Genomic DNA, 13,450 nt, shown 5'->3' on the forward strand with positions numbered 1-13,450 from the left:
ATTCCAAGCTGCATGTCAAAGAAAAGAGATGGTCCAGTGCATTAATGGTACATAAGCTATACCCACCAGAATCACCCTCTTTCTTCCCTTAAAGTATCTCATTCTCCCCAAGTTTTATTATTTAGGATAGACTACGTATTTAGTCACCCAACTATCAGTTTGGTTCTATTTTGATAATCTAATTATTTTTTAAATCATATTAATGTAACGTTTTTATTTTATTTTGGTCATCCATATTGTTAAAAAACAAACAAAATTATTGACGTGATAATTTTTTCAATGATTACATGACATTATCTTATGATAACATGTAAGCATATGTAACCCCCTAGACCCGGCTTGGAAGTTATGCCCAAATCTAGGCGGTCACATGATGCATTTAGAAATTTTTTTATATATAAAACAACGTTAAAATCCATATATCAGTCTAATATGAAATTTATCCATAATAAGGATTCATATGATAAACATATATATACATATATCAAAAAACCATATAAAACATTTACGGAACAAAATACCAGTAATATAGATATATCAAGACGATAGCAAAACACATGTCACCAAAATATAACAGAAAAAGTATATATAGATATACAGTGGTACAAAAATAGGAGTAGACAGTCATCCTGATGCCAAGTCTGCTAGCCTAAAGGTCTGTTGTTATCTGAAAAGTTTAAAATTTACAAAATGAGTTAAAAAAACTCAGTGTGGTCCTTACAGTGTATAAAAATATACAAATAAAATATTTCAGTAAAATCGGTTTATCAAACATATTTTAGAAATATGAACACTACCCCTATTCGATCACCAGAATGTGTAGGTTTCCCAGAACCATACACCCACATGTACACCCGGTAAGGGCCTTATACACAAAGCATAAGGACCTGCGGTAAAGACTTACCCTGAACACAAAGTCGAGGAGCCTACGGTAACCAGTAAGGTCTTATACTGTGCTCAAAGCAGAGGATCCTGTGGAAAGTGGTAAGGTCTTACAAGTCATAGACTAGGCCTGAGATACTTCCACCGATGAAACCCCCAATGACATAAATAACATGTATGTAGTTGAATGAAAAATGTAGTTTAATCCATGAAAACATGAAAATATTCCATTTTCAGAAATCAGATTCGAAAATACGGTAATCTAGAGATCATATAAAAATATACAGTAAATCAGATATCATATAAATCGTGTTCAGAAAATCAAGTATTGTGCTTTAAAAATATTTAATATTATCATAAATCTAAAGCAGTTCAGAGAGATATTTGAATACAATAATGTAAAACCAACATGAAACACACTTGTATTGGTCTGAGTATTCTGATAGGGAAGCCTACTACTGAGTCTGTTGATCACGATCAGCGACAACGCTAGATCTTACGAATCAAAAAATTCATATCGGAATCCTAATATGAATAATATTAACATTTATTTAAATAATTTACGGAAATCTACGAGTAAATCTTGTAGAACGCGGATCGAGCGGGTCTGACAGACGAAAAACACCGGATCTAATCGACCCTCAGTCGAATGAAACATGAGTATCTTCATAAAAATAGATTATCGAAACAATTCCATAATCAAATCATAAAATTTTAATTTAAAAAATGCTAAAAACGTTAAGTATTTTCATATTAACGAGTTTAATTCAGGGTTTTCGAGGTCAGAATTTGACAAAACGGACTTCGAAATCGGACTCTATACATCGATAAACATAAAATATGACTTTTCGAAAATTTTAACTTTTTGGGTCAAAGTCAACGGCCAACAGTCGGACCTGATCAGGTCAGGCAGGCGGGTCAGGTTCAAGCAGGATCTAGAAACCACCAGGCGGTGGGACTTCTCTACACGCAAGCGAAGGTGCGTAGGCCGCGTGCGACATCATACATGGTCGGAAAAATATTTTTAAAAATTCCTACAACCATTTTAAAGGGTTTTGAGATATTTACCAAGCTCGGTTCACAACGATGAATAGCGAAGAGCTCGATTTCGAAACATCGAAAACTTAATATTTTTCATCCCTTCACACGCCGGCGGCAACAGAGATAAAGTGAACACTGGAGGACTCAGGACGATGCATGGAACACAATAGTACGAGAGGTGTCAGAAATAAAGCAACGATCAGCGACGAAACAACGATCAAATATTTATTTCTAAAAGAGGAAAATATTAAAGATAGAAAAAATAAAATAAATTTGAGATTTTTTCAGATTTTGGGTTATATAAATAAAAAATGAAAATGAAAAAATCATGTCATAGGTCCTTCAATTTTTTGATCATTTTTGAATTTGGATCCAAATTTAATCAAAATTTCAATTTAGTCCCCAAATTTAATCAAAATTCAATTTAATCCTCAAATTTTTAAGAGAATTTTAGGCCCTATTTTGGGGTGTGACAACATCACCATTAATTTTTTAATGATGAGTGACTAAAATTGAACCAATGTAACTTTAAGTATGATTTCAGAAAAAAAATAATAGTTAGATGATTAAAACAAAGCTAAAGTGATAGTTAAGTAACTAAATATGTAGTTTACCCTATTATTTAATACTACTTCAGTACCATACATCTCAAACCAAAATAAAGTTCCACCATGGTTCCAACTTGATTGATTAATAATGGAAGGAACAGCAAGCAGCTTAGGTAGGACCCTATTAACAGAGTTGTAACTTCAATTTAATTCCAAGCTGCTGGGCTTTCTTTTCCATTGATTGATTTCCTTTTTTTTTTCATTTCTTTCTCTTGAAATACACCACTTTAATTGAATTAAGGGTAAAAAAAATAAAATATTATAAAATTTATTATCTATGTTTTGTACACTATTTTTCTTTGTCTAAAACAAATAATTTGAGTGGTTAAAAATAATTGAGTATTTGTAATATGTATAGCGTTTCTTTGCAATAAAGTTTGGTTAGTTGATTTCATTCTATTCGACGAGAGATTAACACTGTAGTTAATTTTATAGTTAAATTGATCGACTCATAAGATGATTCCCTTACGATCTTATTTCGTTTTCGAATTATTTACTTCAAATTTTAGCTATAAATATTTTTGAGTCCCTTTATAGACGCATAAGGTATTAATGTCCTGGCTTTGGCCTCACTCTTTAATTAAAAAAATTAATTGAGAAAATAATTTATTGCTTACTTAGATATTAAAAAATAGAAAAATAATATTCCTACCAAACCTAGCATAAATTATTTTAATTAAAATATCATTTTCTATGTGTATAATTAACATGTAAAACTTGCAACAAAGAAATTTACATAAAAAATAACACATTTTTCCATTTTAAATTGAGAGCTTGTTTTTTCTTTAAATGAATAAATAGAGTTCAGTCTAATGTACAAAAATGATTTTCTAATTATAGAATATTTTTTTGTTGAGTTATCTGGTTATTAAAAGTTAAAAAAATATCATTTGATTACAATAAATTGTTTTATTGAATCTTCTACTATTATAAATTACAAAATAATCATCTAACTATTCATATATTTTAAATTTATCATTTTATGTTAAGAAATTATCGATCGTTTGAGTTGGATATTAACTTATTGACTATGATACGATAAAACTTATATAATTTTTTTTAAATAGTCTAAGATAATTACTAGTCAAAAAAAATTTAACCTATTAAAAAAAAATTATTCATAAAACTTATAATAAAAATAATATTTTATTATTATTAATACCACAGGATGGGTTGTAAAGTTTACATTATGTCATTGAGTTAGTGCTTGATTATAGAGGATTTTCTGTTGAGTCTTCCGACTATTAAAAATTACAAAATAGTCATTTGACTATTCATATGTACCAAACTCATCATTTTCCAATAAAAGATTGGCGTTCGTTTGAGCTAGACGTTAACTCGTCGACTAGGATGTGATAAAATCTTATCCTATAACCATTTGAGTTATATTTTATGGATTGACTTATATGTTTACATTATGTCATTGAGTTAGTGCTTGAAATATTATAAGGTCGAATCAGTGTTTAATAGCAACAACAGTAACAGTAGACATCATTAAAATATAAATTTATCATATCTCAATTAACATATTAACGTCCAGCTCCGACGACCGCCATTTTTTAACGAAAATTACTAGTTTTGAACATATAAATAGTCAAATGATCATTTTATAACATTTAATAGTCAATGGATCTAACTTTTAATAATTATATACTCAACAAAACAACACCCTATACATAAAACCATTTGTACACTTTACTCTCTTTTTTTAATGCCACATAAGTGAAAAATACGTCATGACAATTACATTTAAAAAAAAAAACACATAGAAGAAACATGCACGACACATACATAAAATAAATATTAACACAAATATGAGTTAAATTAGACGACATTACACATGCGTGAGTCCTATTTTTCTATCCTTGAATTAGTATACATTAAAAGACTATATTAAAGCAATTGAATAAACTAATATCTAATTAGTGCAAGATTTGATAACATAAATATCATATTAATTAAATATTGGTTTATCAAGTGTTTAAATATAACATTTTAACATACATTTATTGACTGATTAAAGACAATGATCATACACAAATCATTGTTGGTGTTGCCATTTGACCTAATTTATTTTCGTGTTCAAGAATGAATTGATGGGGACCAACAGGACGATTACCTCCTTAAAATTTAAAATTTCATAAGTTTAAGTATTTTTTTTTATTTTTTATTAATAATATATTTTCATCTTTCTAAAATTTTATAAATTTATTATATAATATAAAATATTACATCAATCCCTGAATTTAATTCATGCTTGTGATAAAATGCACCTCATATGTTTTTCTTTAGATAAATTCATTTAATTCTTTTAGATAAATTCATTTAATTCTTTCTTTGTTATTACTTTTATTTTGATCATTGATAAATTATGTAATGCTCAAAATCTGTTTTTGTAAGATTTTTCCATGTTTTTTAAAGTGCGTTCAATCATTAATGGTTTTTTTTTATTTGAAAATGTTATTTTGATAATTAATTGAAGATACATGTCATTTTAATATTTAATTTTAGGATAAATTACACATTTAGTATTTATATTATTACTTTTGCTCCATTTCGATATTTATTTTTTTTTATTTCAAAACATACCTAACGTTTAGTTTAGGTTTCAATTTAGTACCCCTCTATTAAAAATTAACAGAAATACTGACATGACATTAATTTTTTTTTCAATGATAATATGATATTATTTTATGGTGACAATCCAATGTCACTATGAAGTTTTTATGACCGTATATCAAAATGAAACATAAATTAAATGTTATGTAATAAAACTTGGACACTAAAACAAAATAAAAGTTTAAATACTAAACATGTAATCTATTCTTAATTTTAAAAATTTATTGAAGGATATTGATATTTCGAGGAATGAACTGTTAGGTATGGCTCATAAATATACCAGTAAAGAGGACAGGAGATGCAGCGGAGTGAGTGAAACGAACATCAACTGTCCTTACAAAGAAAGTCTCGTTGTGGGGTTACAAATTATGTGGGTTGGGGGTGCGGGGGCGTAGCCCCCGCGGTACGGTACAGGGTTAATTTTGTAATTATGTACCAGAGTTTTCTATTATAAATAGAGATGTAACCTAGACCTAAAATATCATTGAATAAAACTTCTAGCGCCGCCTAGGCACCGAGGACGTAAGCACATTGCCGAACCTCGTAAAATTCTCGTGTTCTTTCGTTTTCTTTACCCGTTTTCGTCAACAATTGGTATCAGATGTCAGGAGCAAAATTCGAAGTCGCGAAATTCGATGGTCAGGGTAACTTCGGATTATGGCAAACGAGGGTGAAGGATCTATTGGCGCAGCAAGGGATCTTGAAGGCTTTGCGACCTACAAAGCCGGCGTCGATGGATGAGGAAGATTGGGAAGAATTGCAGCAGCGAGTGGCAGGAACCATACGATTATGCTTGGCGGACGAGGTCATGTATCACGTCATGCATCTATCGTCTCCAGACGAAATTTGGAGGAAGTTGGAAAGTCAGTTTATGTCCAAATCCTTAACGACAAAACTGTATCTGAAGCAGCGGCTGTATGGGCTGAAGATGCAGGACGATCACAATTTGGCGCAACACGTGAATGTCTTCAATCAAATCGTTTCTGATCTGGCTCGGCTTGATGTGAAAATTGAGGATGAAGACAGAGCGATGATTCTGTTGTGTTCGTTACCTTCCTCTTACGAACACATGGTGACTACTCTTACATATGGGAAAGAGACTATCAACGTTGAGGAGATTATTGCAGCCTTGTTGGCTCACAACCAGCGGAAGCAGAATGCAGGGGAAAGCTCTCAAGCCGATAGCTTATATGTCAAGGGTAATCGAGATCGTGGATGGAAGCCAGAGAAGGCAGGGTCCGGGAAGCGGAATTCCAGATCCAAATCCAGGGATAAGAAGACGATTCACTGTTACAAGTGCAAGGAGGCGGGACATATGAAGCGAGACTGTCCGAAGTTGAAAAAGCAGACTGATGAGAAGCGTGATGGCTCATCCAAGTCTGTGAACGTGGTCGAGGATGATAATTCTGATTGCAGTGAGGGTGATATGCTTTCTATTTCAACGACACAATTGACGGATGCTTGGATTCTTGATTCTGGATGATCTTATCACATCACGCCAAATAGGGAATGGTTTTCGACATACAGGCCGGTTAATTCTGGTTCGGTTTATTTGGGTGATGATCGATGTTGCAATATTGTTGGTATTGGTGATGTCAGAATTAAGATGCACGATGGCTCCGTTCGGACGTTGAGTGGTGTTCGACATATCCCAGACTTGAAGAAGAATTTGATTTCCTTGGGCACTTTGCACAAGAATGGTTTTATCCCTAAGGCTGACGAGGATAGGGAAACCATTCGGATTGTTAAAGGAGCATTGACTGTGATGAAAGGCAAGATGACTGCAGCGAATATCTACAGATTGTTAGGGAGTACCGTTGCAGGTGGAGTTCACTCTGTTGAGTCCTGTGATGATACGACAAAATTGTGGCATATGCGCCTTGCTCATCTTAGTGAACGTGGTATGGCAGAATTACACAAGAGAAACTTGTTGCATGGTGTCAAAAGCTGTAAGCTCGATTTTTGCAAGTATTGTGTTCTTGGTAAACAGACTAAAGTCCGTTTCAAGACTGCGAAGCACACAACTCAAGGGATTCTTGATTATGTGCATTCTGATGTATGGGGGCCTTCCACGACATCGTCTTTGGGTGGATCTAGGTACTATGTTACTTTTATTGATGATTTTTCACGGAAAGTTTGGGTGTATTTTTTGAAACAGAAATCTGAAGTTTTTGAGAAGTTCAAGCTGTGGAAAGCTGAGGTAGAAAACCAAACAGGACGAAAAATCAAGTGTTTGCGGTCTGACAATGGTACGGAGTACACAGATTCACAGTTCCTACAATTCTGTAAGGAGCATGGGATTCAGAGGCATTTTACAGTGCGCAAGACACCACAACAGAATGGTGTTGCGGAACGAATGAACAGGTCGTTGAATGAAAGAGCCAGATGTTTGCGGTTGAATGCGGGGCTTCCCAAACACTTTTGGGCTGAGGCTGTTAACATGACGTGTTACCTTATCAACAGATCGCCAAGGGCATCGCTGGCTGGGAAAGTTGCAGAAGAGGTATGGACTGGTCATGATGTTAGTTTTGATAACTTACGGATTTTTGGTTGTCCTGCTTATGTGCATGTACCTGCTGATGAGAGATCCAAACTTGATGCAAAATCGAATGAGTGCATTTTTCTGGGTTACAAGAAAGGTGTCAAAGGATTCAAGTTCTGGGATCCAGTTGCGAAGAAAGTTGTGATTAGTAGAGATGTCGTTTTTGATGAACAGTCTATGTTGCAGCAGAAGCAAGACACGACAGTGGTAGATTTCGAGCAGTTTCCAGTTGAGAAACCAGAAACTTCTCAACCGACTTCTGGTGGTTCCACTACGGATGATTTGCAGGATTATAGTCTCGCCAGAGACAGGGTGAGACGGAAGAATATAAAGCCTCCGAACAGATTGGGTTTTGAAGACTTGGTATCTTTTGCACTTACTGTTAGCAGTGATGATCCAGTTACTTTTCATGATGCCGTTACTAGTCAGGAAAACTACAAGTGGATGGCAGCCATGGTTGAGGAGATGGAGTCTTTGAATCACAATCGCACATGGGAGTTAGTTCCCCTTCCTGAGGGTAAGAAGCCGATTGGTTGCAAATGGGTGTATAAGAAGAAACCAGCAGTAACAGAAAAAGAGGGGGAGAAGTTCAAGGCTCGTTTGGTAGCGAAGGGTTTTTCACAGCAGAAAGGAGTTGATTATGATGAAATCTTTTCTCCTGTGGTCAGGCACACTTCAATCCGAGCAGTACTTGCATTGGTGGCTAGTTGGGATTTGCATTTAGAGCAGATGGATGTTAAAACTGCTTTTTTGCATGGTGATTTAGAGGAGCAGATCTACATGCGGCAACCTGAAGGTTTCACTCAACCTGGAAACGAGCATTTAGTTTGCAGATTGAAGAAATCTTTGTACGGGTTAAAACAGTCTCCGAGACAGTGGTATAAACGGTTTGACTCCTATATGATCAAGATTGGCTACAACCGATGTGAGTATGATTGTTGTGTCTATGTTAAGAGCCTTGATGATGGTTCTTTTATTTTTCTATTACTGTATGTTGATGATATGTTGATTGCTTCGAAGAACATGGATGATGTTATCGGTTTGAAAACTTTATTGAGTCAGGAATTTGATATGAAAGATTTAGATGCTGCAAAGAAAATTCTTGGAATGGAAATTTGCAGGGACAGAGACTCAAGAAAACTGCGGCTATCTCAACGGGGTTATGTTGAGAAAATGCTAGAAAGGTTTGCGATGAGCAGCGCGAAACCAGTTAGCACTCCATTGGCGAATCACTTTAAGCTCTCATCAGAACAGTGCCCTAAGACAGATAAGGAAGCTGAAAATATGGCAAAGGTTCCGTATTCTAATGCTGTTGGCTGCTTGATGTATGCGATGGTATGTACTCGTCCTGATTTAGCTCATGCTGTTAGTCAAGTTTGTAAGTACATGTCTAAACCTGGTAAGCAACATTGGGATGCAGTCAAGTGGATCTTTCGGTACTTAAAGGGTACTGTGGGACATGGAATTGTTTTTGGGAGTCAGCGGGATAATCCTTTGGTTGTAGGATATGTGGATTCAGATTATGCAGGTGACTTGGATAATAGAAGATCTACGATAGGGTATGTGTTTACTCTTGGTGGAGGGCCTATTTGCTGGAAGTCTACTGTTCAATCTGTCGTGGCACTATCTACAACTGAAGCTGAATACATGGCAGCGGCTGAAGCTGCAAAAGAAGCTTTATGGCTTACTGGTTTAGTGAAGGAGTTGGGTGTTCAACAAGGTGGAGTTCAGTTGCTTTGTGATAATCAAAGTGCTATTCACTTGGCTAAGAATCAGGTGTATCGTGCTAGAACTAAACATATTGATGTAAGGTTCCACAGGATCAGAGAGTTGGTTGCATCTGGAGAGGTTTTGTTTCAGAAGGTACATACTGATGAGAATGCCGCTGATATGTTCACCAAGCCAGTTACGACAGACAAGTTCAAGCATTGCTTGGACTTGTTGAATGTTTCGAGTTGTTAAAGAAGCAAGGTAACCCAACCCACATTGAAGTTTCCAAGGGGCAGGATATTCGCCAAGGTGGAGATTTGTTAGGTATGGCTCATAAATATACCAGTAAAGAGGACAGGAGATGCAGCGGAGTGAGCGAAGCGAACATCAATTGTCCTTACAAAGAAAGTCTCGTTGTGGGGTTACAAATTATGTGGGTTGGGGGTGCGGGGGCGTAGCCCCCGCGGTACGGTATAGGGTTAATTTTGTAATTATGTACCAGAGTTTTCTATTATAAATAGAGATGTAACCTAGACCTAAAATATCATTGAATAAAACTTCTAGCGCCGCCTAGGCACCGAGGACGTAAGCACATTGCCGAACCTCGTAAAATTCTCGTGTTCTTTCGTTTTCTTTACCCATTTTCGTCAACATGAACAAACTCATATATTATTGGTTGCAGTAAAATTATTTAGTTAAAGTTTATGTGGGGGTTTGAAATTGAAGTAATGGTGCATATTCAATGCAAATAAAGCACAGATCCACTATGGATGGATGGAGTACCATTGATTCACCACAAGACCTCCACTATGTATCGTTTCCTTTAAGTGTCATAAGTATGATTATAGTATACTCGACAAAGTAAAATTCATTATTATAATGTATAATTAATTTAACAATTCAAATATTTTGATTAAAATAAAAATTAATTTTAAAAAATTATAGATTCTTTTCTTCTTCGTATTTATGATCGGTGACTGACATAAATTTTGTGGTTGGTCGCCAATCACCTATATTCATTTTATTTTATTGTACCATATCTTTTTTTTTAAAAAAAAATTAACAACTTTGTATTTGTGATAGCATTTTTTTTAGATTTTATGGTACATTTTACTTTACTTTTGGTACGTTTTCGATCGTCTAACTGTTATTTTTATCTATCCTTTTTCTTATTATTGGATTTGACATAGCTCTAATTGATCAAGATGACACTTATTTGTTATCAGACTGATCTTCCTTACTTTGAACACTTATATTGAATTTGGATACACTATTTGTGTTCGTGGATTGTTTTTTTATATCGCTCGTTTATGATTTATATTTTGTCAGTGATATTTCAATAGTTTGATATATTTTTATGGTTCATTTACCGATGTACTCAAATATGTTTGTCTCTACCTTTTGTTCGAGTTTATTTGATTATATTTTTTTAACATTTTCTTATATGATCCTTATGTGATATTAAGTGACCTGTTTCATTTGTTAATAATTATAGGAAATAATTTTATTATGTGTTTCGTTTGTAGTTGTGGTTGTTAAACTTCAATATTTTATATTTTTTTAATAAAATTAGCTATTACTATAAACTTTTTAAATAGTTTCTTTAATTTAAAATAAATATCAATAATATTCACATATAATATTATTTAAATAATATAAAATTAAAATCGAATATTGTAAATTATTATACCTTTAACATTGGCCATGTGGTGAAAAAATTATCTTAACTTGATTTAAATTATTACACAAAGTTGATTTTCATTGATAATTTACATATGTTAAAGGTAAATTGTTATTTAAATAATAATATCTTAGAGTTTATATACATGAAATCAAAATATAATTAAATTAAATAATAGAATGGCACAAAATTATTAGAAAAATAATGGTAAAGAAATTAATTAATAAATCATTCTTTTAATTTGATTTTCATTGACTTCTTTTCTTTTGAATTTTTATTTTGGCATAGTGTTAAAAATAACTTTCAATCTTTATTAAAATGATCCTTTTAACTCTTATTATATTTTTGGAGTATTTTAACTCCCAATATTTTACTTTAGGACAAAAATTGTCTCTATATAAATAAAAATCATTAGTTAACCCCGACTAACGCTCTAAAATATGAGTTTTTTAACATAAAATAAAATTTTAAGGGTTAAAATTCCAAAAGAAAGAGATAAAATGATTATTATGTCTAATGTTAAAGGTATTTTTACTCTAAAATAAAACATTGGGATCAGAATGTTTTAAAAAAGAAAATAGAATGAAAGACAAAATAACCTTTTTAATAAATAGTAAATGCTACTTTTAGCATTATACCTTTTATTTTTGAGAAAATAACATCAGTAACCGAAAATTCCTTATAATATACGATTTTGACCAACTTTTTTTTGATTTGCCAAAATGACCAACAAAATCGCAATTCGATTTCTAAATCGCAACGCGATCTCCAATATCGCAAATCAGTTTCAAGATTCGCAACGCGATAATACATAATCGCAACGCGATAATACATAATCACAACGCGATTATGGCTATCGCAACACGATTCTGACTATCGCAACGCGATAATACAAAATCACAATGCGATTTTCAAAGCGCCATTAGTATCGCAACGCGTATTTTATTTTCAAATTCCAAACACGAATATTAATATATCTCGTAATCGCAACTCTTAACCTAAAACCCTAAATCACAACTCAGTCTAGGAATGACAAAAAAACCCGAACCCGACGGAGAAAACCGAAAATCAAATTAAACGGGAACGGGAAAACTGTTTATGCTAAACGGGGACGGGGACGGGGAAAACCCGTTTATGTTAAACGGGGACGGGGACGAGTTTAGTAATCCCCGCCCCGATTACCCGATACCTGACCCGATAAATATTAAAAATAATTATTATATATATATATAATATTAATAAATTTAAATTAAGTTAAATTAAAAATATATATATAATATTTATATATTTAATTTAAAGATATATATCCCACCCGATACCCGACCCGATACCCGTTTAAATAATCGTTTATGCTAAACGGGGATACCCGTTTCCCCGCGGTTTTCCCTGATTACCCGATGGGGATCCCCGTTTAAATCCCCACGGTTTTTTAAGCGGGGACGGGGATAGGAGAACCAATACCCGGCCTGAACCCGGCCCGTTGCCATCCCTAACTCAGTCCCATCTCCATTCTCACTCTCTACGGCGACATCCGCCCCCATCTCCGGCGAAATCCGTCTATCTCCATCTCTCAGAGCAACCCTCACAATCATTCACGATCAGAAATGAAAATCAATCAAATCAACCACCGAAGGTTAGTTTTTTTAATTATTTTTATTTTGAAATTTTTGCATTATTATTAGGTTTTTCATATTGAAATTGATAATAAGTTTACTGGTAATTTTAATAATAGATTAACCATTTCACTTAGATTGCTTATTAAATTCATTCGATTGCTGCCAATACTGCTAAACTGTTTAGTCTTTAACCCTATAAAGTTAGTATTTATCTTTGTTTTATCTTTTGGTTGAAGTAATGCAATTCATTCAAGTTTCAATTTTAGACAATGACTATTTGAAACCGATGATCGCAACGCGAAATGAAAATCGCAACGATAGTCAAATTCACGTTGCGATAGTCATTTTCGTGTTGCGATTTTCATTTCGCGTTGCGATAGTCAAATTCGCGTAGCGATAGTCATTTTCGTGTTGCGATTTTAAGTTTCAGAAACTATTATTCTTCTGTAAATTGAAACTTGAATGAATTGCATTACTTCAACCAAAAAACAAAGACAAATACGAAATTCACAGTGTTGCAAATTTAAGTTTGAAGAATAAACTACTCTTTATATTTATTATTGTTTTTTGTATATCTTCACAGTGTAGTTTTTAATCTAACTTGGTGTGTTTATTGTTTTTGTAGAAATTTTTTTCAGCTCAATTGACCTTAAGGAATAAAATAAGCCTAGTCACTATAATTGCGTCGAAGCTTTCAACTGTACAAAGAATATTGTTTGAGGATACTTGCTTCGGGCCATGGCTGAAAGTA

The sequence above is a fragment of the Hibiscus syriacus genome, unplaced genomic scaffold, assembly GCF_006381635.1.
Source record: "Hibiscus syriacus cultivar Baekdansim isolate YM2019G1 unplaced genomic scaffold, ASM638163v2 tig00110597_pilon, whole genome shotgun sequence".
NCBI lineage: Eukaryota > Viridiplantae > Streptophyta > Magnoliopsida > Malvales > Malvaceae > Hibiscus > Hibiscus syriacus.